Below are 27,278 nucleotides of genomic sequence, written 5' to 3' on the forward strand. Positions count from 1 at the left end.
TGGAATCGTTTCTTGTCAGTTACTGAGGTGGGGTCAGGGGGACAGAAGAAGACAAGAATAGATGTTATTGAAAAAGTAAGAAACCTTAAGGAGATCCAAGGTAGAGCCTCTTGGCTGTCAGGAGACATAAACCCAGAATTGGATGCTGTTGAGAAAAGGGATTTCTGACCCTGACATTTCAAAGAGGAAACTGACACTACCTTTGCAGGCTAGCTTAGCGAGTCAGGGGCCTGGATTTCGCAGTCCTCGAGAAATCTGATCCAAGTCTTAAAGGCTCAAGCGTGATTACTGGGAAAGTGATAACTTGCTTTCATGCCCGCTTCACATCACCTCCATGGCCAATCTAGTCTTCAGCTCCCCATTTCTGTCCCACATCATCTGGAAGCACAGTAACATGCAGAATTTGGCTACTTGCATTTTACAGAAACAATTCAGGGTAAATCGATCCTTAGATTCCTGGCGAATTGCTTAATTCTCTCATACAAGCTGGTCTTAAATTTAGGCTTGTTACAGAAACAATAATAAAGCCTACTTTCTGCAGATTTTTAAAAAACAGTTAAAAATGGAGTTGCTAGGTTTTTTTGTTTGTTTGTTTTCAGAAAGCAAATACGTAGTTTCCATTCAAGTAGGTTTTAAAGTGCGTAGCTGTTTAGGGGCTAACCTGAGCCTGGGTGGCTCAGCTGGTGAAACGTCATATTCTTGATCTCAGCTCAGGTCTTGATCTCAGGGCGGTGAATTCAAGCCCCACATTGGACTCCACCCTGGGCATGGAGCCTACTTAAAAAAAAAAAAAAAAATGTGTAGCAGTTTAATTAACTATTAAAAACTATGAAAGATTAACAACTGGCATTTTACGGGGCACTTGGGTGGCTCAGTCATCTAAGTGTCTGCCTTTGGCTCCAGATCATGATCTCAGTGGCCTAGGATCCAACCCTCCCCGCTGAGCAGACAGCCTGCTTCGTTTTCTCCCTCTGTCCACTACCCCCACGCCACTCATGCTTGCTCACTTTATCTCTCTATCTCAAATAAATAAATGCAATCTTGAAATAAAAAACCCCGACAACTGGCATATTACTTATTCAGAGATGAAAAGGATGGCATGTGCAACAAACTGTGAACACTAAACCAAGTAGTGTCAAGTTGGAGAGAAATGCATGTACTTTCAATGCCACGAGGTATAAAAGCATCTTATCAGCACAAACGGTATAGCAGTGAAATAAACGTATTATGTGAATATTGTAAAATTCCTGACTGATAGAGTTGGACGAAAACAGGCTGACAAGAACTGTGATCCATTGGATCTAAACTACACACTATATTGACTAAGGTGGTTTTGAATGCAAGAAATATTAACTCCAACTGATTTTTAAAGTAAGGAAAATGCTTATCTTGCATAACAATGCCAGGAGGTAAGGCAGGATTTGGTGTTGATGGAGTTGGAGTTCAACCATTTTGTAGTGGAGCCATGTTTTTTCATCCATCTGAGTCATCCTAAGGCTGGTCTGTCTCATCGTTCTGTGATAGCTGCCAGCTACAGCTGGAGAAACAAACTTCTATGTTCATATCCACTGAATTATGGAATCCTAGTCCTTTTCCTTCTCTTCAGTGGATGAAGTCCACTCATGTGCCTCTATCCTGAACTTCGTGAGCCATAACACTTGCCAAGGATATGCCATCTACTTCTTCATTGACTAATCATCATTTACACCCAAGTTCATAAGATGGAGTGAGTTAATTAACTGTGCATTATGGGGGGAAGGGTGGATAACTGAACAAAACTGGGCTTGTGTTAGGAAGGAAAGGGGAGGAAATGGTTGCTGAGTGAAAAGGCAGTAGTGTTCACCACAGTCATCTTTGTGGTTCCCAATATATAGACCCTACCTGTCTTCCCAAGGATGTCTTCAGCAAGCCAGACTCATGCATGAAAAACTCACTCACGTGCCTCAGTCTCATCCAGCTGATCAGTCCAGAGCCAGCTCCAGGATTTCTGGATCATGGGCAGCCTTTCCCTTCCAATCTGAATGATCTGGTGAGAGAAGATTAGGGAGAGATTTGGGTTTTGTGGGCTGAGCTTATTGCTATTTGGGAGTCCTTATTTAAGAAAAATACTAAATTATAAATATAAAACTAGGCACACAGATGCACTGTTTGCTTAGAAAAAGAAAACAAATCACAAGAAACTATAAAATTTACAAGGTTGCCATATACCCCAAATATTAAAAAACTAGAAAAAGTAATATCCTATTGTAAAATGAACATGTTTGCTGATTAATTGCCAGACTCATTATGTTCCTACATTTTGTCTCTTTCTTTCATTACCTCTTCATAGGACAATGATTTCATGATTCAAATGATTACAGAGGTAATAGAAAGATAATGCCACCTGTATTTTTTTTTATTTGAAAGTTTAGAAAATTTATTTCACCCTTACAACTTCTTTTCTTTGTTGTAATATGACAGTTGGAGCACTCTTCACTTTTTCTCATTCAGGTAGGTCTTTCTGCTTGGAGGTGAACTGCAGGAGAATTCCAGCCCTTGGTCTCACAGGACACAGGTCACATGGCAGCTTCCATGGCAGCCGATTCTGCCTGGTCCTTGGCACCTCCAGTCCACCCAGCCCCACCACGCTCAGCTAAGGCAAAGGGGATGGCCAGGTAATGAGGAATCTTGGGTTGTCTTGGAGTCCATGCAAGGAGCAGAGCAGCCTCTTGATGGGATATTTCTGCTTTGTATTAAAGACAACCTCTTGTATTATCCAGTTCTCTACAGAGAAACAGAAACTGTAGCATGTGTGTATATACATGAAGGGAGGGAAGTTTGTTTTAAGTGAGTTGTCCTCCACAATGGTAGAGGCTGTCAGATCCAAAATCAGCAGGGCAGGCGGGCCAGCCAGAGACCCAGAGAAGAGTTGATGTTGGAGTGTGGAGTCTGAGGACAGTCTGGAGGAATTCCTTTTTCCTTGGGGGACTGCCATCTATTTTCTCTTAAGACTTTCAAATGATGGGGTGAGACTCATTCATGATGTGGAGAATAATCTGCTTTACTCCAAGTCTATTGATTTAAATAGTGATCTCACCAAAAAATACCTCCACAGCAACATTTAGACTGATGTTTGACCAATATCTGGGTACTGTGGCTTCACCAAGTCACCACATAAAATTAACCAGCACAGCTTCAGATGCTAAAAAGTGCTCCAGAGTTGAGCTGTTCCTGGCAGCTGGGCACATACAGAAGCAGAGATAGCCCACTGACCCTGCTGTGTCCTGTCTCTCCCACAACACCAAAAACACAGAGTCTTGGAAGTGAGGGTAGCTGGCACCAAAACTCCATTACCTTCACAGGAAGTATCTTTGCCTATGGCGGACAGTTATTTTTAGAATTTGCAAACCAACCGCTATTCAGTAGTGAATAAAGAATGGGCTAGTAATCAATCCTAACACTTTCTATTTAGAAAGGAAACAATACACCGTGGCTATTAATCCTAGTCTATCCTGGTGCTGGGCAGACATGGTAAGAACCTTCTGCCCAGGCAATGAAATGAATCTTTGGCCAGCCAACTGGGCATTCATTGATTCTCCTGTCTGGGACAATGTACCCTTCCAGTCTCCTCTACGGCCACCCCTGACAGGTGCACTGGGGATGATCGGTGTTCCTTTTGGGAATGCATGGCATTTGCGATCTGTTTCCTAATGTAATGAATTCCAAGGTTAAGGGATTGCTTAGGAGGTAGGCATGAAGGTTATTGTCCGCCAGCCCAGGGCTTTCTTTGACAACAGAGGTCCCTTGTAAACTTAGTAGTTTCATCTCTTTGCTTCTAGGAAATTCAATGGGCACTCAGATTCCCAGAGCTAGGTGTCTTCTCTGCCACTGTGCCATGTTCTTCCTGATGGCATCAAGTTTAACCTTACCTTGAATCATTTCAAACTGATGGCTTCATTTGCAAAAGCAGTGACAATAATCCTCTCTTTGACCCCGAGCTTCCTTCTAGATATAACTTCCCAGTCAGTGTGTAGGAAATACAAGAAGGTGGTGTGAAGAAGCCTGTCACAACAGGCTTGTCTTTCCCCCCACTGATATCTCTTTGTACATCTTCGGCATCTTCCATGGCTAACTTTAGCTTGGGGTGGAGAATCCAGCTTTTCTGACCTTGACCATCTCCAAATCATTGGCTCTCCATTCCGCTTGGATTTTAGGACATGAGCAAAAAAGACCTCCTTTTAATAAAGCTGCATTTTCTTCTCTCTTTGCTTTTAGAGTTCTGTTTAGCTTAAACTTCTCTCTTATAAGACCTTGCTGAGGGCTGAAAGAAGTAGCTAAAAACATTCTAGCATCCTGCAATTTCCTGCCTCTTTCCTTCCTGAACTAGCATCTTCTGGCACATCATCTCTGCCCTCCAGTACAGTAAGCAACACTGTAGCATGGCGTTTCCCAGCTGCAGCAATGGGGTAACCTGTTTGCTGAACAGGAGTAACAGATCCTCCAAACTGGTGGACATAGAGGACTGGGCCCTGCTGGGAGTGACTTTGTTCTAATAGACAAATCTGTGCTGGATACTTCTATCTGTTAGGTTGACCTTGGCTGCAAGTAACTACAATAAGAACAACAAACAGCCAGGGTGGCTTAAATCTATAAGGACGTTTGGTTTTTTAACAAGAGATCCAAGTCTGGAGATAGCTAATCCCAGGGTGGGTTCTGAGGATGAGCCACGACAGGGCTGTGTGTCCACACACGGCAATGCTCTTGGTCTTTCTCTAAGAGTGACAAGATGATCACAGAAACTTTAAGCAACACATTCTTAGGTGGTCCCATCCTTGGCAGACAATAAGGGTAGAGGGTGGCAAAGGGGTCATTCCTCCTGCAATATTCTTTCTTTTATTATGAAAGATAAGATCCCTCAGCAGATGTCCCCTTAGTCTCATTGGCCACACTGGGTCACATACCCATGTCTAGCAGAATCACCAGTGGAGATGACTGGGGTCACCAGACCAGCTTGAACACTTCCTTCCCCTCAAGATGTGAAAATGCTAGTCTTCTCTGCGGCTGATGCTGCCCAGCTGCGGCCCAACACAATACAGCTCTGTTGGCAAGGAAGATGGAGAGGCAGCCAAGGCAAGGGCGTCTGCTGCAGAGATCCAAAAGGAGAAATACCTGAAGAGTGGAGAAGGTGGTGCCTGGCAAATGTCAGATTTTTGTGCAATCCTTTTGGAGGCATACGAAGTAAGGCTTGAAGATCCCTATCAAATTTCTGATCCACGGGTTGAGGGGTCTTACAGTGAGGTATAGGCAGCAGAAGAGAAAAACAGCTCTGTGAAAGGAAGGGAAAGTGGAGAACAAAGGAATGGGACATTAAGGAATCAAAATAGAAAAAGCAAAGGGGAAATTGGAGCGAATAGGGAGGAAGGAGCGAGATTTTTTTTTTTTAATGACTGTTATTTTCATAGGGAAAGAGTTATGGAGAGGCTCAGCAATGTCTTTTGGGGAAGGGGGGCCTTCAGGGGTGAGGGAACCAGAAGGAAGACAGCCTGTGGCCAGGGGTCCATCCAGGTCTTGGGGAATCTGAACCTTGTCTAGTCTGAAGGGAATTCTGTAAGAAAAAGGGGGGGAAAGGTGCAAAATGCATAAAATTAGGTTTGAAAGTAAAATATTTATTTAGAAGGCAGAAAGAAATCCATATAAGTTTTGAAGGGGTGCGGGGTGGGAGGTTGGGAGAGCCAGGTGGTGGGTATTATGGAGGGCACGTATGGCATGGAGCACTGGGTGTGGTGCATAAACAATGCATTCTGTTACAATGAAAAGATATTAATAAAAAAAATAGTTAAAAAAAAAAACAAAAAAAAAAAAAACAAGAAAATGACAAAAATTCAGAAAAAGACATTGTTTTTATTAACTGGCTGGCACACATCCTGAATCATTCTTCCTTCAGTTTTCACCTGTACACTCAATCCCTCTTCATATCAATGACAATGTACTGATTTTCATAGCGAGCATAGAGGGTAATTCAGTCATTGAGCAGAGTTGGTTCACAAAGGATATTTTTTTTACCAAAGGATATTCTTTTTTATGTTTATTTTTTTAAATTAACATATAATGTATTATTTGTTTCAGGGGTACAAGGATATTCTTTATTATTGTTGGAACGCATGAAACATTTCACACTCACACATCCTCTCTGCTTGTTGCTTTATTTCAGAGTCTACAAACATGGGCATTCTGTTGCATTCCATTTCACACAATTCCAGTCAGCAAAGGAAGAAACATGCATAGCATAATTATAATTCCACTTGGGGTCTATTTCTGACAGGAGGCAACTCCCATTTTTTACAAGGCGTCACTGAGAATGAAGTCCTCCACTTAGAATTTTACACACCTGATGAAGAAGTTTTCCCGGATTGGCTTCTGGCTCTACCTCTTAAGCCTTGCTTCCCCTCCACAGGTCACATACTTCCAAAGTCAGGTTCCTGAAGCCTGTGCCTCCGCTTCCATGAGACCAGGTGAGTTGGCCAGGCATAGCCGCAGTGAGCCTCGATACCATTCAGACACCAGATGGCTAGCAATAATGATGCACAGAGAGGATGGCACAGTCTGTAAACATATCCCACTAGACCCAGACTATGTTCAGAAATTAACTTCTCCTGAGCCAGATCCAAAAAAAGTTCTCACAGCTATTCTAACAGTGCCCAAAACAAGAGGAAAAGGGAGCAGAGGGAAGTTGCCAAGGAAAGAGACCGTGGTCTCAACCCATTATAGTTCACCTATATGACTTTTATTTTTCAAATTTCACTCAAATATCTGACAATGTGAAGACATTGCTAGGCCCTTCAGACCTAAATCATAAGCTTCCTTTGCTTCTAGTAAAACTACCTTTTTCTGGAGGGAACAGAGGGTATGGATGGGATGATGAGGATGATTAATAAATAATTTCCTCTTCTTCATGTTTATTCCATGGCCCAGTCCCAACTCAACTGCCCCTGGGGACCAAGGCAAGACACCAAGCTATTGGCCTTTGCTATCACCTCAGCCTAAACTGTGTTTCTTCCTTATGCATGTCATGGACTGGCCCTTCAGTATTCTGCGAGTCCATCTCCGTGAAGTGTTCTCTGATTCCCAGAGCTCAGCTGACTTCCCTCTCCTTCCTTTGATTCATCAGCATACCCCTTCCAGCCCTCCTAAAGCCTCTGGAAACACTCCCTTAGACTCTCAAATCACTGGAGGAGGGACAAAAGCTGAAACCTGTTTTTCTCCCTGCACATACCCCATTAACCTCAGTTGAGAGGAGAAGAACGTGGTATAGAGAGAGGAGAGAAGGAATTTGTTACAGGTCTGGGTCTGGAGTGAACTCTCCACTCTCCATCCAGTGGAGTTTGATCTACACTCTGTGACCTTAGAGCTAACCTCCCTTCTGGATGTTTGCTCTTTTTCTGAGGATGTAAACCCTTTAGGAGATATTCTCAGTGAGTTCAAATGATTTAGACAAGCTATCTTGAGTTACCATGATTGAGAAGTGAGTTTTTTCTGTAAAGACCTACATTCCACATTTCCTCTAATGATCTTTCTATCCTAGAATTTGTCTAAATATACATTATTCCTAGTAGATATAACTATATAAATATAGCACATTATAATTTGAATCCTTGCGCTTCTTTTCTCTTCCAAAGAAAATAAACTATTTTATCAAGTTGATGGTCATTCAGATTCAGCCAGTCACATTAGATCCATCAGCGGGAGAGATGAATGTATCATGAGTGTTGAAAACTGAAGTTGGAAGCAGAGTTTGATGCTCAGAGTACTGATTTACATCAGAAAAACATAAAATTCATTTGGGCAAGAATGGAATGAAAAACACCTAACCAGAGGTGTAATAAATGCCTCACTGGAGCCGCAAGTTGTCTGTCAGTAGAAATGAGCCGGCAGTGACTGGACTGGCCTCTCACACCCTGGTGACAGCCTGTGACTCCCTGAGACCTCTAAGCCTGGCCTCCCTCAAGTTCCCTGAGTAACTCCCTGAGGCCCTGCTCGGGCCCTGCTCACAGACCATGCCGTGAACCCTCGGCTTCCCTCACAGTTCTCATCTTTGTTCTCAGGCTCCAGCAATTTATCTTTTATTATCACCAAGCTCTTATCTCACAGCTTTCTTGGTCTTTGGTCTTCTCACCCCAAGACCATTTCAATTCCTTCATCCACCTTCCATCACATCCTAAAAGGGCCAGTTGAGAGATGACTTACATTCCAAGAAGGGAGGTTAGCAATCACAATAACTAGATGAAAGGCTCCTAGATGGGGAGTAGACACGTGGGTCCTTGACCTAGGCCTACAGTGAATTCCTTTGGTAACCGTGACCAAGTCCCCTTGCTTTTCCCTTAAAATTACCAAGATAAACATTCTTTCAGAGTCTTCAGAACTCAGCACATTAGCACACAGAGAGCCAGTTAAGCGTGTCTTTAGAAATCCACACTCTTGGGGTGCCTGGGTGGCTCAGTCAGTTAAGCATCAGCCTTCAGCTCAAGTCATGATCTTGGGGTCCTGGGATTGAGCCCGGCATTGGTCTCCCTGTTCAGCAGGGAGCTTGCTTCTCCCTTTCCTCTGCCCCTGCCTCAACTTGTGCTTTCTCTTACCCTCTCTCAAATGGATAAATAAAATCTTTTAAAAAAAGAAAGAAATCCACACTCTTTATGTGAAGTTCACATGTTGCTTCTAGATCAAAATGTCCCTCCAGCTTCAGCTTTGTGCTTCTCACTTTTGAGTCCTATCTAGTCCTTTCTTCTGCCAAATCCTAGTACTTCCAACCCATCTACTCTAAACCTTGACTCTTCCTGGTTCCTGTCCCTGGGTACTCATCTCTTACCTCTGCCTAATAACAGAGTTGAATTCAATGGGTCATTTAGTTCACTCCGTTGTAGCCCACTTTTGGGGGTCCTGAAAATCCAAAGCATGACTCTGAGACTGGTCTTGGCCATAGAGCAGGTGTGAACAAGTGTTGGGTGAGCTGAACTGAATGAGTGGTAGGATTTATGGTATCTTTCAAGTCAGACTTTGGTCACTCCACCATTCTGTTGCAGATGGAAAAATAAGATCTAGGACAAGAAGCAGAGGGGGCTAAGACAACACCTTAGGAAGGCAGCAAGCCCCTCCCTCCATCTGATGTCTAGAATATGTGGAAGAGCAAACATACTAAGCACCTCCTGCTTTCCAGATTTAGGCTGACTGCACTCAGCTTTCTAATACAACAGCCCAGCCTTCTCCAGTGATACTGCAGGCACACAGGTATAAGATGCGACTTTGACCTTGTCCATAGTCTTGGATATTTCACAACTTCATCTACTTCTCTCCCTCCTTACTGTGCCACCAGAGTTTATTTATCCATTCACCTAATGAAGGACATTTTGGTTGTTTCCAGTTTTTGATGGTTATGAATAAAGCTGCCATAAAGATTCATATGCAGGTTTTTGTGTGAAGGTAAGTCTGGAACCCAATTGAGTAAATACCTTGGAGTAAGATCGCTGGATATTTGTTTAGCTTTGTAAGACATTGCCAAACTGTCCTCCAAAGCTTCTGGACCATTTGTGTTCCCACTAGCAGTGAAGGCATTCTTGTTGCTCCTGGCTAGTATTCAGTATCATGAGTTTTCTTCATGTTTGCCATGCCAGTAGGGGTCTAGTAGTACCTCATTTTTTTCATCTACAATTCCCTGGCAACATAAAATACTGAACATTTTTCCCAAGCCTATTTGCATCTTCTTTGGGAAGGTGTCTTTTCATACCTTTTGCCCATTTTTTAACTGGGTTGTTTATGTTCTTACCATTTTAAGAGTTCTTTGTATATTTTGGAGAAATCCTTTGTCAGATAGGTTTTGCAAATATTTTCTAGCAGCCTTTGGCTTTTCTGTATGATTCTCATGTTATTCTCACTACGTGCTTCCCAGAGAAGTCAGAACTATAGAAATGGTGAACAGATCAGTGGTTGGGAGAGGTTTGGAAGAGGAGAGAAGGATGAGGAGTTTATGCACAGGAGATTTTTATGGTGGTGAAATTATTCTACATGATACTTATGTTGATTAATTTTCTGTGTCAACTTTACTAGGCCATGGAACACCTGATATTTTGTCAAACATTTTTCTGAGTATGTCTGTGAGAATGTTGTGGATGGGATTAACATTTGGATCATGTAGACTGAGTAAAGCAGATTGTCCTCCGTAACATGGGTGGGCCTCATCTGATCACTTGAAGGTCGGAATACAACAAAAAGGCCAATCCCTTCCTGAGTAAGAAAGGATTTCCTCCTGCCTGACTGTCTTGAGCTGGGACACCAGTATTTTCCTGCCTTTGGACTTAAACTGAAACATGGGCTCTTTCTGGGTCTTTTTTTTTTTTTTTAATTTTTTTTTTAAATTTATTTATTTGACAGAGAAAGATCACAGATAGGCAGAGAGGCAGACAGAGAGAGAGAGAGAAGCAGGCTCCCCGCTGAACAAAGAGCCCGATGCGGGGCTCGATCCCAGGACCCCGAGATCATGACCTGAGCTGAAGGCAGCAGCTTAACCCACTGAGCCACCCAGGCGCCCCTCTTTCTGGGTTTTAAACCTGCAGACCTTTGACTCAGACTCGAACTATCCCATCAGTTGTCCTGGGTGTCAAGTTTGCTGACTGAGGATATTGAGACATGTCAGCCTCTATAATTGCATTAATTAATTCTTTACTGGTTCTGTTGAACTTTATCTATATATGTTCGGTGTGTGTATGTGTGTGTATGTCTGTTGAACCTTTATGTCTATATTTCCTATTGGTTCTGTTAACCTTAACCAATATATTTCTAATGGTGGATCCGTGACTTTATACATTTGTCAAAATCCATAGAACTATACAACACAAAGAGCAAATCAAGATACAAACTGGTTCACAATTAATGTGTCCGTATTCATCATTAATTGTGACAAATGTAGCACATGAAGCTAAGGCGATAATAGGGTAAAGCATGTGTGGGAGGAGGGGGGATATGGGAACTCTCTACTATCTGCTCAACTTTTTTGTGAATCTAAATCTGTTGTAAAAAGTCAAGTCTGTTAACTGAAAAGAAATGTGGAGTATACAGATCTTGGTGTGTTGATGGCATTTGAGGGAAAAAGGCTATTGTGCATTGGGTGAATGATTGCTGCTGTGAGGTGCCAGAAGCAAATTTATGATTAATTCAAAGAAAGTTAAGTAGCGGTGACCAGGCACAACACAGTGTTTCCCTGGGATTTCCACATGAATTGGTGGTGATGATGATGGCTGTAGGGTGGTTGTGAGTTTCATAGTACACTAGGGTTTGGAATCGGAACCATCTTTAAGTATATTAAGAGATCAGGTGACTTAAAAGGTGTGTGACCCCTCCGTTCTATCTTCATGTCCTGAAATGGCAGGCAGGCAGCCCTTCTCCCAGAAGAGGGTAGAGGAAACACAAGGAATTCAGATGGTGGTGCAGACTATTTCTTAACTTCTCCCCTGAGGCACTTACAGTATAAATCAAGTCTGCTTTGGAGGGATGCCCAGGAGACTCCTCCTCCTCCTCATGTTCCCCACTCACTGTGAGCTTCAGTCTTTCTTTTCCATCCCCCCAGCCAGTGTGAGTCTTGTCCTCCCAGTCCTCAGGCAAAGGGGTGCCTCAGGTGCTCTGTACCCATTTTGCATCTCCTCCTAGCTGCCCTCAGTGGGTCTAGAGACTGAGGAGTAGGAGCCCACCATCTCTTTAAACTGTCTTAGAGTAGAAACCCTCTTCCCCAAGGAGAAGAGGGGAGGGAAGAAGACCTGTGGAATAAAAGGAAACACTGCCTTGCCACGCTAGCTGTTATTATTGTCACTGTTATTGTTACTGCTGGCATCCAGAACTATCTGCTGCTTGACTGCTTTTCTGTTGCTTCTCCAGGCCCTGGGTATCCCAACAAGAAACAAGTTTCCCCTTTGAAGTAGCCTGATGAGCCTCCCGCCAGAACACCAGCTGATGTCCAACCCCTTGCCCCCACCCCCGGCCCCAGTCTCCTTCCCTCAGTGGGGAAGGGACAGCTTATGCTGCAGGAGGAGAGGGAAGCACCATCCAGGCACAGCTGTTTCCACAGGAGGCAGAGAAATGCAGAGTTTGACCCCCACCATCTCTGATGACTTCTATTTTAATGACAAATGCATGAGGAAGAAGGCAGCTTTGACGGGTGTCTGCTGGGAAGGAGCCATCTGAAAGGCATGCGGTCGAGTTCTTGGAACACACACAGAACTGAGTCAGCAGCTCTCCCCTTGCCATATCTCCAAGGCCACCTCCCCCTGCTCCTGGCCTTTCTGCTCCATCCCAGGGCTGAAGGTAAGCCCTCCTGACTCAGGGGAGGTCTGGCCAGAAGGCTGGGGCCAGCCTGCCCTTCCAGCAGCCCATTTAGACACACCAACCTTGCATATCAAAGGAGGGTGAGCAACTTCGCTTTGTGCCCTGAAGGCCAAAATAAACAGACCTCATAATGCTAGCCCTTAGGGAAAAGGGGGGTGCAGAATCAGAGCCCTTTTATCCAGTTCCTCCATATTAGCATTTCAAATCTGGAGGGCCGGATGTCTTTGTTCATAAAAGGTCACAAGAAGAGCACGTTGACTCCAATAAGCATTCTTAAACAGTCTCATGGGTCAGGCCATTCCAGAAGGATTGGCCTTTGCAGAGCCACACCACAGAATGACAAGGAACACAGAAGGGGCAAAGAGTTGGCACAGTTCAGAATTCTTTGTCTAGTTACCCAGTGTCCACTTCACCAGACTGAGTTTTGAGCTGTGGTCTTGTTTCTGCCACTCACCTGGCAGGTGATTCCCCTCGAGGGGCCTTAGCTTCCTCCTGCTGCATAGTGAGAGGCCGGGCTCTCTGGAGCAGTTCCTCCAACCCCAGCTCCACTTGGGTTATTACCTGGCAAGCTTTTCATTTTTAACTTAATGAATGCAGGTTTCTGGACCCCATGACGGCCTTGGCAAGTCGGGGTCACTCGGGCTGTAGCCTGGGTCCGTGCCCATATTTAGTGAGCTTCTCTGGAGGTGCGAAAGTACCCAGCAGGGCGCTCATCAAAACCCCCTTTGGGAGCCACTGAACCAATGACCGTTAAGGACCCTTTCTCATAGAACTCTTTTTAAAATACTTAATTGTGTTGCGACACTATAAAATATAGACTTTATTTTGTTCATTCATTAGAGAGACAGAGAGCACAAGCAGGGGGAGCAGCAGGCAGAGGGAGAAGCAGGCCCTCCACTGAGCAGGGAGCCCCATGCGGGGCTCAGTCCCAGGACCCTGGGATCATGACCTGAGCCAAAGGCAGACGCTTAACCGACTGAGCCACCCAGGTGCCCCGAAATATAGGCATTTTTAAGAAAAATAAAAGTGGAGAAAATAGAAATTTTCTTTGATAATTACTCTACCAGCCAGAGAGATCTCTATGCTGTCATTTGTCCTTACATATAGGTTTCTAGGATTTTTGCTTTTGTTTGCATAATTACATCCACATTATAAATATAAATGTGTATCTTGGTCCTTCCCTTAACGTTATCTTCTGAAGATGTTCCCGTGTTTTATCTGATATTTTCAAAAGTAAATGACATAATCTGAGGGCATGGTTCCTGGTTAACGTGTCATTCCCTTTTATCAGGTGTAATATTTAGCTGCATGAAATGAACACCTGATTTGTTGCCGAGGGAGGTGAGAGCAGAGGGTGGGCTGTCTACCCACGTTTCCTGCTTCGTGTGCAACCTTCACAACTCGTACATGCCCACAGACTGCCCTACTTCAGCATCTGTGCCTGGTGAGGACTAATTCACTGAGGGAGACACTGGTGTGTGATGAAGGCAGCCCTGCCTCCTCTCCATTGCTCCCTGGCTCCTCTCCCCAAAACCTTAAATTATCACTGCTGATGGAGCAGATTAACGGAGAGACTGACAGTTGTGACCTAGAAAATTCCTGTTCCCTAACAATTTTCATTTGCTGTGGCTGGTTTGGCCCTTTGAAGGCTGAGATGAGCTTCAGTATTAATTGGTGAAATCTCAGGTCTGGGAAGCTCCTTCATCAACCCAATCACGAGCTCTCTCAGACTAAACAACAACAGAAAGATTAGGAGTGGGTTTGGGGCAGAGAAGTTGCTCAGGGTCCCGTGGATCGGGGCAGTACTGCTCTCTCTAAACTTCTTCTCATTGATGGCAGAAGCCAGAGAGTCCCTCTTAACCACGCATTTTTAAATAAATAAGTAAATAAATAATCCAACCAACCAACCATGCATTTTTCAAGGAGGAAGCTGATGCTTTCCTCAGAGGAAAGGACTCATCTAGCATCTTGCAGTGAGCGTGTGGCAGAGCCTGTTGGCTCGGACTGGACGCCTGCCTGATTTTAGCCTGAAACGTTGATTCAGGCTGTCTGTGACTGCTCCTTCTTCAGGATGGTCCAGGAGCTCGGGATGGCCTATCACTCCTCCATATTCCCCACCCAACTTCTTTGCCTCAAAGGCCACATCATTCCAATGTCCTTTCCTTTCTCCTTTCTTCTTTTCTCCCTTCCTCCCTCTTTTCTTCCCTCCCTCCCTCCCTCCCCCTACTTCCACAAAATTTTCTGAATATTAAGCCAGTGGCAGGTATGTTACCGGAGATTCACAGTTTCACCTCCTGGTGGCAGGGACAGGCCAGTCCCCAAGCTGTTTTCCCCTAGTGTGGTGTGATGGCTGAGGGAACCAGGGGTGGGCAGCAGTAGCAGAGTCTCAGAGTAGAGGGGCGTCCTCACGCAGGTGGCCTCTAAATCAAATCCTGACGCCCAAGGAGGAAATAACCAGGTGAAGCCTGAGGAGGAGAAGGAGAGCCTTCTGTCTTGGCAGAGAGAACAGTTTGTGCAAAGGGCTGCGGGTAAGAAAGCACATGGTGCACCTGAGGGACTGCGGGCCGTTCTGTATGTGGGGTCCAGAGAGTACACGAGGGCGTGCTTGAGTGTGAGAGTGACGATCACGGCAAGACCAGAAGTAGACAAAATGGAAAGGCTATAGGTTCTAAATGGCATTAACCAAACCTAGCAATCAACTTTAGCCTGAGAGAGGCAGGGAGGGGGCACAATTAAGGTATACCCGGGCTGTGTTTGCAGCCACAGAGGAAAGCATGGAATGGCAGACAGAAATTAAGTGAGAAATGGTGGCCAGAGCTAGGGCTGGGCTGTGGGGAGGGTATGGCACCCAGAAAGCTCTCTGGTAGAGCCTGCAGGGTTCTAGGTGAGTGGCACTCACTGCTTCTAGACTGCACTCGAAGTCCCCAAAGCAGACAGTGAAACTACACAGCTCAAATGACTAAGCCTTAGCCCTCTCCAGCCATCCAGCCAGAGCCCTCGATTCCCCTTCGGTGTTACAGGTGCCCTAGGGCTTCCAGCTGGCAGAACCTGCCACTGGTCTGCTCAGCCCCTGAGGTGCAGTTTGCTGACCACTGCTGGGATGGAACATACACACCTTTGATGGGGGTTAATTGAATTTTTGTGTCTCTAAACTCATTATTAAAGACCGCCCACAAATGGAAGAATACCCATATTTTAATTCTCTTTGTTATCTAAATATAAGATGTTTGTAAAATACAAGTTTTAGAGGATAATGCCCAATTATTCTTGCACCTAAAAACCCACTGGTACAGAATGGTTTTGTACCAAGTCCTACTTAAAAATTGCTTTTAGGGGCGCCTGGGTGGCTCAGTGGGCTAAAGCCTCTGCTTTCGGCTTGGGTCATGATCCCAGGGTCCTGGGATCTAGCCCCGCATCAGGCTCTCTGCTCAGCAGGGAGCCTGCTTTCCTTCCTCTCTCTCTGCCTGCCTCTCTGCCTACTTGTTATCTCTGTCTGTCAAATAAATTTTAAAAAAATTGCTTTTAACTGGTAATTATTGTAGTCCTCTGACCCGGAGATACCATCTTGTCTCCTAGGGGTGAATGAAGAACAGCGGGCCTTTGGAAAATGCATATGCTAAGGTCACATCTCGGGTGAGGGCTGGAGTCATGGAATCTGTCCTTGTGGAGGAGTGGCATGTTCTGGACCCCTGGTGGACCTATGGCAGCAGTAGTCTTTGCTCTAGCAGAGAGCAATGACCTGGTGTGTTCCGGGAAGCATGGAACTCTGCTTTGGATAGAGAAGGAAATCTACTTCAGTTGAGTAATGCTGAAGACCCCTGTAAAGCGTACATATAACTGGGAAAGAGCTACCATATTTAGCCATTCTCACTGACTGATGTCTCTGTTGTTCCTGTACCTAATTAGGCAGGTGCCCGGATGGCTATCAAAGGGATAGAACACAGGACTGTTAAGTTTTGTTGGGAAGAATCAATGTCTGGAGAAGGAGTTGCCTAGGTGGGACAGCACTATCACGGTCCCCAGGCAGTAGGGCTGGGAGTCAGCACCATAAGACAACGCCAGCAGCAAGGACTGACTGAGAAGGAGAGCCATAAAGGACTGACTTGGCCTGATCCCATCCATGTTGGCTGGATCCTGAAAGCCAGTAGCATCCTTGTTTCTGCACTCAGAGCTTCTAGTATATTAAAACCCCGTGCCATGGGTTTTCTTTTTCAGAACATCTAATTTATTAAAACTCGAGTGCCACGAACAAGTGTTTTTTTGTTTAATCGAGATAAACAATGGTCTAAGTAATGTAACTGAAGAGCTCAGACTTCAGTCTTTATGAAATTACCATAACTTGGGTCCTGGGCTAATCCTGGGTGATCTCAGCTATTACTGCCTTCCAAAAATCAGATCGCTGGACATTATCGGTTTTTTGTTTTGTTTTGTTTTTTTAGATCTGCACTCATTACTAAGGATGTAGAGTCGTTTCTTGGGCATCCAGTCCAGCTAGTGTCTGATCCCTAGATACAGTGATGAGGCAGCTGGCCAGAAATAACAGGAAGACACCTGTGGCCACTGAGTTACTCTTTCACATTTTTTCTTTCATCTTCACCAAGAGTCTGGGAAGTAGGTTTATTTTTCCCTGTTTTCCTTCTGAGGAAACTGACCTTGCAAAGCGGGTAATGTAGCCCGAGAAGGCAGGTGGGCAGAACTCCAAGGTGACTGCCCATGATCCTTGTTCTTACATAAGTCCTTTGCTTTGAGTGTGGGCAGAACCAGTGAGGTGATGGAACAGTGCTCTCATAATTAGGGTTTGTTGCATGGAGAAAGGGTCGTGCAGATGGTATGAAGGTCATGATCATTTAACTCTGAGTTAATCAAAAGGGAAACTATCCAGGTGACCTGGCTAATCATATGACCCTTTAAATCTACACAGAGAAGGAAGAGACAGAAGTAGTAAGGGATTGGAGGAATGAGGTCAACTGGACATGAGGGAGACCCTCCCTTGCTGGCTTTGAAGTTGGAGAAGGCCACGTGGTAGCATTCCCAGGCACCAGCCAGCCACAGAAGGGGACCACCATCTTATAACCTCAAGGAACTCAGTTCTGCCAGCAGTCACATGTGTTTGAAAGTCCCAAGCCCCAGAAAGGAACTCAACCTGGCCAGTACCTGTGATGCAGTCTTGGGAAACTGTGAGCACGGAACCCTACTCAGATGTTCCTGGGCTTCCGGCCTGCAGGCGCCGGGAGCTGGCCAGCAGGTGTGCTGTGAGGGCTTCGTTGCTGTTAATTGGTTACCCAGCAATACTTGACGAATCCCGAAGGCAGAGAACCGGAATTTAAACTGGAGGCTGTTTGAATACTAAGGCTGTGCTTCCCCCACCCCCACAGCAGCGGCCTATCTTCGGGGGTAAAGGGGGAAAGTGAGAAGGGCTCCCCGGACCCCTACCTTCTACAAGTGTTTGTTGAAAGGCTTGACATACAAAGCCCTGGATTAGGCAGTCGGTTTACAAGATGATTAAGACTCAACAGCATCCCTTGAGGGCTCAGCATCTAGCAGGCAAGACAAACAAGAGGCAGGTGGTGCAAAGCGTGCACGAGAGCCCCTGGCAGACATGCAGGCTGTATGTGGCTGGGGTTGAGAAGGCTCCAAAGGGAAGGAGATTGAGCTTGGACGTGAAGACCCGGTAGGAGGACACAGCAGACGAAGTGGGAAGTGCCTGTGTGAAAGGTGCCGAACCCTGACTGCACACCGAGTAAAACGAAGCAGAAAGAGTTTATTTCGGGGGTTTCCACCTGCATGTTGGGAAACTCAAGGCTGAGGGAACCAGCAGTTCTGTGCTGCTCATAGACCACGGGATTTTATGGGGTAAGTGCGGGAGTGTTTGACCATTTCAGCTGGTTGGTTACCTAGTCATCTTCTTTGATGTTTGGATCTGGGAGCTGAGTCAGGAACGAGCAAGTGCAGGGGTGGCATGAGCAGACTTGGTGTCTGGGGATTGGCTGGCATCCTCTGCTGATCCCAGAGGAGAGCTGTAAATGTTCTGCCACTTAGGTAAGGTGGTTTTGTTTTCTTTAATGCGCTTGCATGGGCCAACTCTGGTTTGTTCCTAACATATGTGACTCCATTTTAGTTTGGTTCTCCAAAGGACAACAACATGGGCGAAAGCAGCAACAGAACACACACAATGTAGTTGAGTTCTATGAAGCTGTCTGGGGAGATTGGGACGATTAGTTACCTAGAGCTCAGTGGGGAGACGGGGAGCAGATGCGGATTAGACCGGGCAGAGAGGGGCTTTTCACGCTGTGACAAAACAGGCCAGTTCTCTAGGCAGTGAGAATAATTTCTCTGTTCTGCTGGCCCTGCCCCGCAACCCCACCCAGAGATCTCAGAAAAATCAAAAGGCTTCACTAGACAACATTCTAGGCTGGCTTCACGAATTACAACTCAAGCTCTGTGACTTCAAATGGCTGCCCGGCCGTCGGTCAAATCTTTTCACCTCATTTAATCAGGGACTCATTCCACAAACCCCTTCTGCACAGCAGCTCTTGCTGGACAGTGTTTTGGGCCCAGGCGCCCAGCAGGGAGCCATGGGAGACTGGTCCCCTCAGGGAGCTGACAGGGTTTGGAGGCTGCACTGATCCTTCCTGGAGTGGGGGTTGGGGGAGGAGTGACAAGGATTAGGAAACCATTCCCAGAGGGAGGAAGAGGGAATTTGGCTCCAGGGAAATGAGGAAGACACCAGAGAGAAATCTCTTTTCCAAAACATTCTGGAATCCTCTCTGCTCAGAGAATCTGCTGCCTCTGGGGAGATACTGTGAAGCTTCCGCAGGAGATTTTATGCAGGTTACCAGAACCAGTTGAGAGCTGGCGACTGTGCCAAACTTAATTGGATACTCGGGGCTAAATTACCATGAATTCTTTGCCTTAATTGCATAATGGCTTCCTTTCTTCATTAAAACTTGGCATGATGACATCATAGGTAACAAAACATGTCAAGAGGCATTTGGGGAAGGACTGTGTGTTTTCCTATAGCAGACATCTGTTTGCGAGTTTCAAGGTTAGAGGTTTTCAGTCTATTGTAAAAAGGAGTAAAAAAAAAAAAATGACTGCTGGAGTTGTTCTGTATCTTGACTATTTTCATGGGTGTATGGGTCCTCTCAGGCTCCTGTAACAAACTGCCATACCGGGGAGCTTACACACCAGAAGTTCCTGTCTCACAGTGCTGGAGGCTGGAAGTCCAAGATAGAGGTGCTAACAAATTCGAGTTCTTACGAGAGCCCTCTTCTTGGGTTAGAGACCTCCACCTTCACACTGTGTGCTCACAAGGCAGTAGAGGGAGGGAGGCACCGAGAGAGAAAGAGAAAGAGAGAAGCAGGGGAGAACCAGAGGGTACACGGTAAAGGAGCAAGGGAGCTCAGGTGTCTCTTCCTCTTCTTATACGGACGCTAATCCTATCTTACCGGGACCCCACCCTGTGACATTACGAAACCCAGATTCTGTCCTTGGCTCCTTCTGTCCTTGGCTCCGTGTCCAAATGCAATCACACTGGCAGGTTAGAGCTTCAACATAGGAATTTTGGTGCACACCATTCAGTCCGTAGCAATGGGTGTACAGATCTGTTGGAGCTCACCAGCCCTGGGAGAGAGCTGTACAGTGGACGAAGGAGCTCAGGTGCCCACTTGATCACCCTGTGCCACCCCTGGCTACACCCACATGCCATGCCATGCCATGCCCCGCCCCGCCCCCACCAAGGCTGATCCCTTCCCAAGGGGCTACACAGTTCAGTGTTTCCTGCGCTGTTCTCTGTCTCTTCGTGACATGTGATCTCTGTCTTAGGCTCCACAGACTCAGTATTCAGATCAGGGAGACAGTAATGGCTTACATGATGCACGGTTACTTCTGCAGGTTAACAGAAGCATTCCGGAGACAATGAGTCCCAAGGAACCTTGATGCTTTCGATCTAACTCTTTCTGAACTCTAGCCTGTGTGCTTCAACCATGCCAGGCGGATTTTCCTAAAACCCAGAATGGGTCATATTGCTTGGTTGGTTATAGTCCTCTGTTACCTGTTCCTATATGCATTCAGAAATTATACATGCAGTTTCTGCTGCTCAGGAATGAATGAGACAGAGTTCCTACCCTGTGGAAAACCATTGTGTAACAGAAGCAGATAGACTTTTAAGTAGATAAATGTCACAAAGGGCTCTAGGTGTTTTAATAAAAGTGATTATGGAATTTAGCAGAACCCAAAGGAAGGAGATGCCATCTTTTCCCAGGGAAGAAGAGGATGTCAAGGAACGATTCAAAGAAAAACAGACCCTGAGCAAGGTTTTGAAATAAGAGGCAAGACTTTGCTAGAAGAGAAAGCAACGTTGAGCAAAGACATGAAGTGGTTTAGACGTGCTTATCCCATTTTACTTATGAGAAAGATGAGGCTCAGACAGGTAAAACTGGCCCGTGACCATCCTGCCCACATTGCTGGCAAGAAGAGCTCTTAATGAGGTTTTCTGGTAGGCGCTGGGAGTACAGCAGGAAACATGGAAGTGCACGGGCCTCTCTACTCTTCAACGCTGCAACTGATCTTTTCAAATTAAGTACTCGATCAAACGTACCTACTGTGCACGAGATGTGGGGGAATACACAAATGCATTATATAATGCCCTCAAGATGCATTTGTTACCTGGGAATGGAGACAATGCCCAGGCACAAAGAGTTAAGCCATCCCTTCATCTTCGTATTGCTTGCTTGAAAAAGAAAATGGTCATTGCTTTGTTTCATTCTGTTTTATTTTCCTGATGACAAAGGGCAAACATTACAACAAAACCAGTCTTATTGGCTTGGTACTTAGCACTTGACGAAGGTTTTGATTTGTATGTTCTTTTGAACAGTATGAAATGAGCTCTGACCCAAAGGCAGTGGGTGTTGTTCTATTTGTACTCACACTTCACCCGTACTACAAGAGTTGTCATTCTAAGAAAGGTCAGTCTGCAGTTAAGCGATGGGGTCTGCCATGTATATTCCTTATCCTGTTTCTGAAGGGGGACCCCTGTAACCATAAATGAGAATCAATAAATCTACTTTATTCCAAGAAGCTTTTCACATAGATGCCTGAACATCTGTCTCTGGCCGTCAGAGGGAAAAAGCAATCACCGGATCCAGACAGATCATGTCGACATCCCCCACATGACACTTGTGGGTTAACTGAAGGTGAATCAAGTCATCTCAACTCAAGTCCTTACATTTCCCTAGGCCCTCCTGAGCTGGCCCCATGGCATCCAGGATCGATGGTGTTCTGGACCATAGGACGAGGAACTGGAGCATCACGTCTCATGGATGGGAGGGAGGGCAAGAGCCCAGGAACAATCCTTGCTCACTGATGTCTACCCAGAGGTCCGGTCTCCAACCTGCTTCCCAAGTAATCAACAAGACCTCTGGAAGCTTTACTTGGCCCTACAAGGGAAAATTTTAAGTCCCAAATTCCAAAAATATCTTCATATGAAATTTGGGGGATCAAGGGTAGGTTTTATTAGATTTTTTTGGTGCCAAGGGATCCAGGAACACCACCTGCTGATAATACATCACTCTCATATAAATCTCCATGAGAAATAATGTACAGGACAAAGATAAACAATTCATCTTAGTGTTAGCCTGGCCTTTGACCCTAAACTACAATACAGAGAAAGCCAGTAAACTGGACCGGGCAACAGGTAGCACTCTTGTCCACACTAGTAGAACACACTCTCCAACCCTGGGCCAGGGACAAAAGTCACTAGTCCATTGCAGTACTCTACTGTTGATCTGAGATCTAAAGTTGTGTACAGAATGTTGAGTACAGAATGTAAAGAAGCAACTCCTAATTCATAAAATTAGTCCATAAATTAAGCCTGTCTGCCATTTTTGGCCTAGAGGATGAGTGAAACTTGCACTGTACTCTCCTTGTTTCACTGCTTCTCCTGGGATTTTCCTGCTCTTCTAAGCTGGACTGGGTACCCATGGGTTTCATGCTATGAAGGAAGATGTCCTATACTTGGATTTGAGTTACTGGAGCTCTGCCAAGTATCCCCTCTCCTTCCTTTCTCTTCTCTTAACTCCAACCAAGGGAAGAGCGAGCATTGCATTCTTTTGGTCTTCTGTTTGTGTTATCCCTCCCCCTGATTTGAGTTATGTCCTTCTGCTTGGGTTATCTTTTGTTTATTCTCCCCCTGATCAGCTCATTGTTTGCTAATGGTTTTCATAAAAATCAAATTTCCAAAAGGTTACGCTGAAAATAATCTAAACCTCCTCTTTCACTATTAATAACCTACAGAGGCTTATGTGCCGGACATACTCCTACCTCTGACTCTGGAGTCTCTTAATTTATAACTGAAAATGCTCTCAGCCACTGTTGCAGGGACACTTTATATCCCACTATCTCACGACGTCTCTGAGGCACTTGTTAAATAATACATCTTTCCATGAAGCCTCAAACCTCTTTGCCTCCTTTAGAAAATTTGGTTTTTGCTTGACCACATCTCCCCTTGGGTTCCCAGGTTGGGCCTGAATCTCTGTTTATCGTCCTTTGGAAGGAAGTCAGGAGAAGATGCCAGTGACTGGGCTCTGAGAAATGGACTCATAATTTCTGCTTCCTTTAGAGGATGGAATGCAAATCAGGATTTCCCTCTGACTCCGTTGATTGCCCTCAGAGGGGGGTATTAATCTGATGGGTCAGCTTTCAGGGACTTCCTTTTCAGTAGGTGACAAGCCTGAAGACTATAAAGAAGTGCTGGTGGACAGGCAGTGTCTCTCTTTGCTTCTATCCTCCCTGCAGCTGATAGACATCTTTCTTACATAATAAGAAGAATATTCAAGATTTGGGCGCTAGGGAAGTAGACGTTGGGGAATTGGCAGACTGCTGTGTGTCATCTTTTGTCTAAAATTACTTAGGCTCCTCTAAGTAGTTGCAAATGTTCTGGGACAACGGGTGTCCTGAATGTCCCTTACCAGGACTTTTTTTTTTTTTTCTTTTTAAGATTTTATTTATTTATTTGACAGAGATCACAGGTAGGCAGAGGCAGGCAGAGAGAGAGAGGGAAGCAGGCTCCGTGCTGAGCAGAGAGCCCAATGCAGGGCTTGATCCCAGAACCCTGAGATCATGACCTGTGCCAAAGGCAGAGGATTAACCCACTGAGCCACCCAGGCGCCCTCCTTATCAGGACCCTTACATTAACTCTTCACAAGCCTCGATTTCTCCAGCCTTGCCTACTTCTGATCCATCCTGTACCCTGAGACATAGTGATTTTAAGAAATGCGCATGTGCTCCTATCTCTGCTTTGGAAAGGGAAACACATAGAGAGCTGTGAGAAAGAGAGGGCTCAGAGAAACAGTTCTACTTAGGGGACAGTGACCCTTGTGTACCCATAATCTGTGACTTATTAGAGAATTCACATTCTGGTGAAGAGTCCCATGCACTTCAGCCTCCCTAGCAGGGAGGTGGTAGATGGCTGGGGGGAGGGGAAGTAGGATGGTGAGAAAAAAAATTAAAAGAAAGAATTAGAACAGTTTTTTAAAGTAAAAATTTGGAGGTTTGGCAAAATCAGTCAACCCTTATAAGAGGACATATTCTGAATTGTTTAGTAAGTGTATATGTGGTTGCCTTCTGAGCAGAGAAGTCTAGGTCCGCTTGTGGACAGGATCATGGGGCTTTGTGCCCCAGCGGGGAAGACTGGTTTGTTCTCCTTTGTAGGGGAATCCAAGAGCATGGCTTGGAGGGTACAGGCTGTTCAGCGTCCCATTCTAGGAGTCTGGGGGTGATGAAGAAGCAGCTCAGAGGTAGCCATGTGGGAAGGAGCTTCTGTCCCTTAGCAGTTGAGATAGAGACAGTCACAGTTCCTGCCAGCACCTAAGCAGGAGAGGCCCAGGGCCAGGGAATGGAGGGCAGGTGCAGGCGATGAAGGGTGGGACCTAAAGTCAGGCGTGGGAGTGTGAAATGAGGCCAGTCTGGGGCAGGGAGGGTGGAGGGGTCTGGAGGCTGAGGCTAGGTCAGCTCCAAAAGAGACATCTAATCTGAGCACTGTGAGAAAATTGGAATTTGGGGTCAGATCCAAGGGCAAACAGAGCTTGTTGGGAAGTGAGGGCCAGCTTTCAGGACAGGTCCTTTGCCAGCTAGAACAATCACTTCTGGGGGATGGAAGGCTAGAGGCCAAAGCCATCTTCTCTCTCCCTCTTCTGATAATTTCCTCTGCTCTTAAAGCCACAGACATCCAAAACTAGTGTCTACTGGAGGCTGAGGTGTTGGCCCCATTCAGCATTGTGTAGGCAACCCGGGAGGGTCCTACATCTGAGAGGAGGGAATAGCACATTTGTGGTGGGACAGGGTCGCACTAAGCTTCACTGCCCTTCTTTAGGTTGAAAGGATATGCAGTAGCAAGGGCCATTTACTTCACGGAGATTTTAAATGGTCTATCATGAATTTGGAAGGAGTCCGTTCATCCTGAGGCATCATCAGACTAAATTTGAAAACCACAGGCATGACCAGTGTTCAGGTAGCTTCGGAGAGAAAAAGAAGGTGCTGTGTGCCACCTCTTGCCTTCCTCCTGTCTTCTACCAGTATCTCCTGAGCACCTCTCTGTGCCAGCCTGATTTTCCCCCGTGGAGCAGACAGTCTCAGGCTTCCCAAACACTCTAGCATGCTCCCACCAGTCTCCCACTCTCTAAAGCCCGGTAGGGTTGGCTGACTTTTTATTTTTATTTATTTATTTATTTTTACTCATTTTGAAGTTGAGGGGGATAAAAGCCCATAAAATGAGATTTTCAAGGGTCAAAATAGCCAGCAGAAAGGCAAGATACCTCATGACAAAGGAATGCCAGATAAGCATGTTTATGTTATGCTTTTTTTTTCTCTCTCTTCATGACATCTCTTTGCTCCTAGAGAAGAACTTCCATACAATTCTCCTATATTAAGTGATAAGTGATTGGACAGGAAAGAGAGGTGGGCAGTCTCCCATCCCCCTGAGGCCATCTGATCCATTCTCTTCATTTTAATAGCCCCAGTTTACAATGCCTGTACTAGACCTTGAACATCAGTGAAGGGATTCTCTCCTCAGTGGGTGCTTGCAGCCTAATCTGGGAACCATTGGACAGCTAAAAGGAATCCTCCATCTCTGATGCTGGAACTAGCTAGAGTGTTTGTTAAGGAGTAACTCTCCCTTCAGGTTGCACAGGCATTTCCCCTCCCTGAACTATCAGTTCCTAGCCCTGGGCCATTGACAGCTGCAAGGAGCACTGTGGGGGTGAGGCCCGGGTGACACCCAGCCCCACTCTCCTCTACAATGTCCTTGCAGGGCCCTCTTCTATCCAGGACAGCTGGTATACCGGGAGGAACATGGTCTTTGGCAACAGAATCACATCCTACTACCAGCATGTGGGCTTTAGACACAAGACCCTGATCACTGAACCCACTGCTTTGTTGGAAAGATGAAGTGAGGTGATGAAAAGAGAATGCCTCTATTGTAAAACTGAATTTGAAGACCGTAAGTGCGCATAAGAGTAGCTTTGAGGATAAAATTAATCAGATGGGGTCATGTGCGCCCACTTTTCTTTCTCCTGTTCTCCATAAGCTTCCTGAGCACCTCTCTAGGCCAAAAGCAGAGCTAAATCCTAGAAGTGCAGCCATCAATAAGGAAATTATGCCCCTTACCCCACAGAGCTCAGACTTGGAGCCAGCTTCTCAGAGTACACTGTGCCCTGCACATGGTAGGCCTGCCAACATGGGTGGTTATTGTCGATTTAATTATTCAATGCCCTAAAGACCTATTGCGTTCTTTCACCTTTGTGTAAATTCACACTTTCCAATACATTTCACTTAACCCTCGTTTGGACGTCTACAGCCAAGGAGAGAGCAAGAGCCACTGTGCTTTCCCCTATAATAAGTACGGCATGCTCAGGAGAAGTTCAATAAAGAACACTTTATTGAACTACTCCTAGCAAAACTCACTTTCCAGGTGAGATTTCTCCAAACAGCATCCAGAGGCAAGAGTAGTGGATTGAAAATTATCTTTTAAACTTGGAGCTCTGGTAGAGAGAGAAAAGAGAAAAAGAAAAGTCCTTGCCCTTCTACTGACAGCTGGGTCGGAAGCGGGGAAGAAGTCCAGCAGGATGATCCAGACAAACTCCCAGGGACACTGCCAGCAGTGAAGAAACATAGCAGCATAGATGCAAAGAGAAATGTCGCTCTGTTGGCTCTCACTGACACCCTCTGTTTACCCTTCCCTTTTGTCTGCTGTGAGAAACAGCCAGGGGCGGGAATGTACGGGAAGGAAGCAAATGAGCCCACAAAATATATGGGTTTCTTGGTGTGGTAGAATGGAGGTGATTTTAACAGCAGGTAGAAATAAGCTCTCCTACAGTAAATGAATTTCATTGTAGTGACAACGCCTTGTGAAGTCAGGCTGCCAACGGCCAGCCCTCAGTTCCTGGCAGCGGTGCTGAAACCCAACTTGATGTAATTAAAATAGGAGAAACTCCTTCCTGGGAGAATGCGCCAGGAAAACCAAATAAAATAGCAGGTTCTCAAAATGGATTTTCTTTTCCTTCCTAGTGCAAGACAACACTGATCAAATGAGCAGGACCCACTAATTGTGTTTCTAAAATATGAAAGTGGTGTGTCTAATGGTGAGGTGAGGCCCCAGACCCCTTCTGTTGAATGGAAGCTTTTCTTTCTTTCAGGTCACAGGATTCAACCAAGCCCCTCCTTACCTTAAATAAGGGCAGCCAACCCATGCCAACTTCGTAGCTGTGTTCTCTCAGAAATGTGATTGCTACGAAAAATCTGGAAACCTAGGAAAAACCTCAGGTGGTTTCTAGCTTGGCTTCATCTTTGTTGTTTATAAACCTCACGCTCATGGGTAGGCACATCACACAACCTAATTCAGTCGTGTCATAAATGATCGATGACCCAGGTGGCGGGTG

General features: G+C 45.6%; 2 long non-coding RNA genes across 3 annotated transcripts in view; one reads left to right on the forward strand and one right to left on the reverse strand.

Moving 5' to 3' along the window:
• LOC125100385 (uncharacterized) overlaps nucleotides 1–27,278 on the forward strand; it is a 270,547-nt gene that overhangs the window by 21,655 nt on the left and 221,614 nt on the right. Inside the window, exons 4-5 of the long non-coding RNA XR_007127524.1 lie at nucleotides 6,302–6,491; nucleotides 9,057–9,261. This is a non-coding gene — a long non-coding RNA (uncharacterized LOC125100385). The remainder of the gene's footprint in view (nucleotides 1–6,301; nucleotides 6,492–9,056; nucleotides 9,262–27,278) is intronic.
• LOC125100386 (uncharacterized) lies at nucleotides 14,609–27,253 on the reverse strand. Of its 2 annotated transcripts, none has more exons than XR_007127525.1 (5): nucleotides 27,066–27,253; nucleotides 21,274–21,378; nucleotides 17,779–17,882; nucleotides 15,897–16,111; nucleotides 14,609–14,777 (listed from the first exon to the last, which is right to left on the reverse strand). It is a non-coding gene; the product is annotated as an uncharacterized LOC125100386 (long non-coding RNA). The 2 variants fall into 2 exon arrangements; XR_007127526.1 differs by having other exon boundaries at nucleotides 15,897–16,114.

The sequence above is a fragment of the Lutra lutra genome, chromosome 5 (assembly GCF_902655055.1).
Source record: "Lutra lutra chromosome 5, mLutLut1.2, whole genome shotgun sequence".
NCBI classification, from domain to species: domain Eukaryota; kingdom Metazoa; phylum Chordata; class Mammalia; order Carnivora; family Mustelidae; genus Lutra; species Lutra lutra.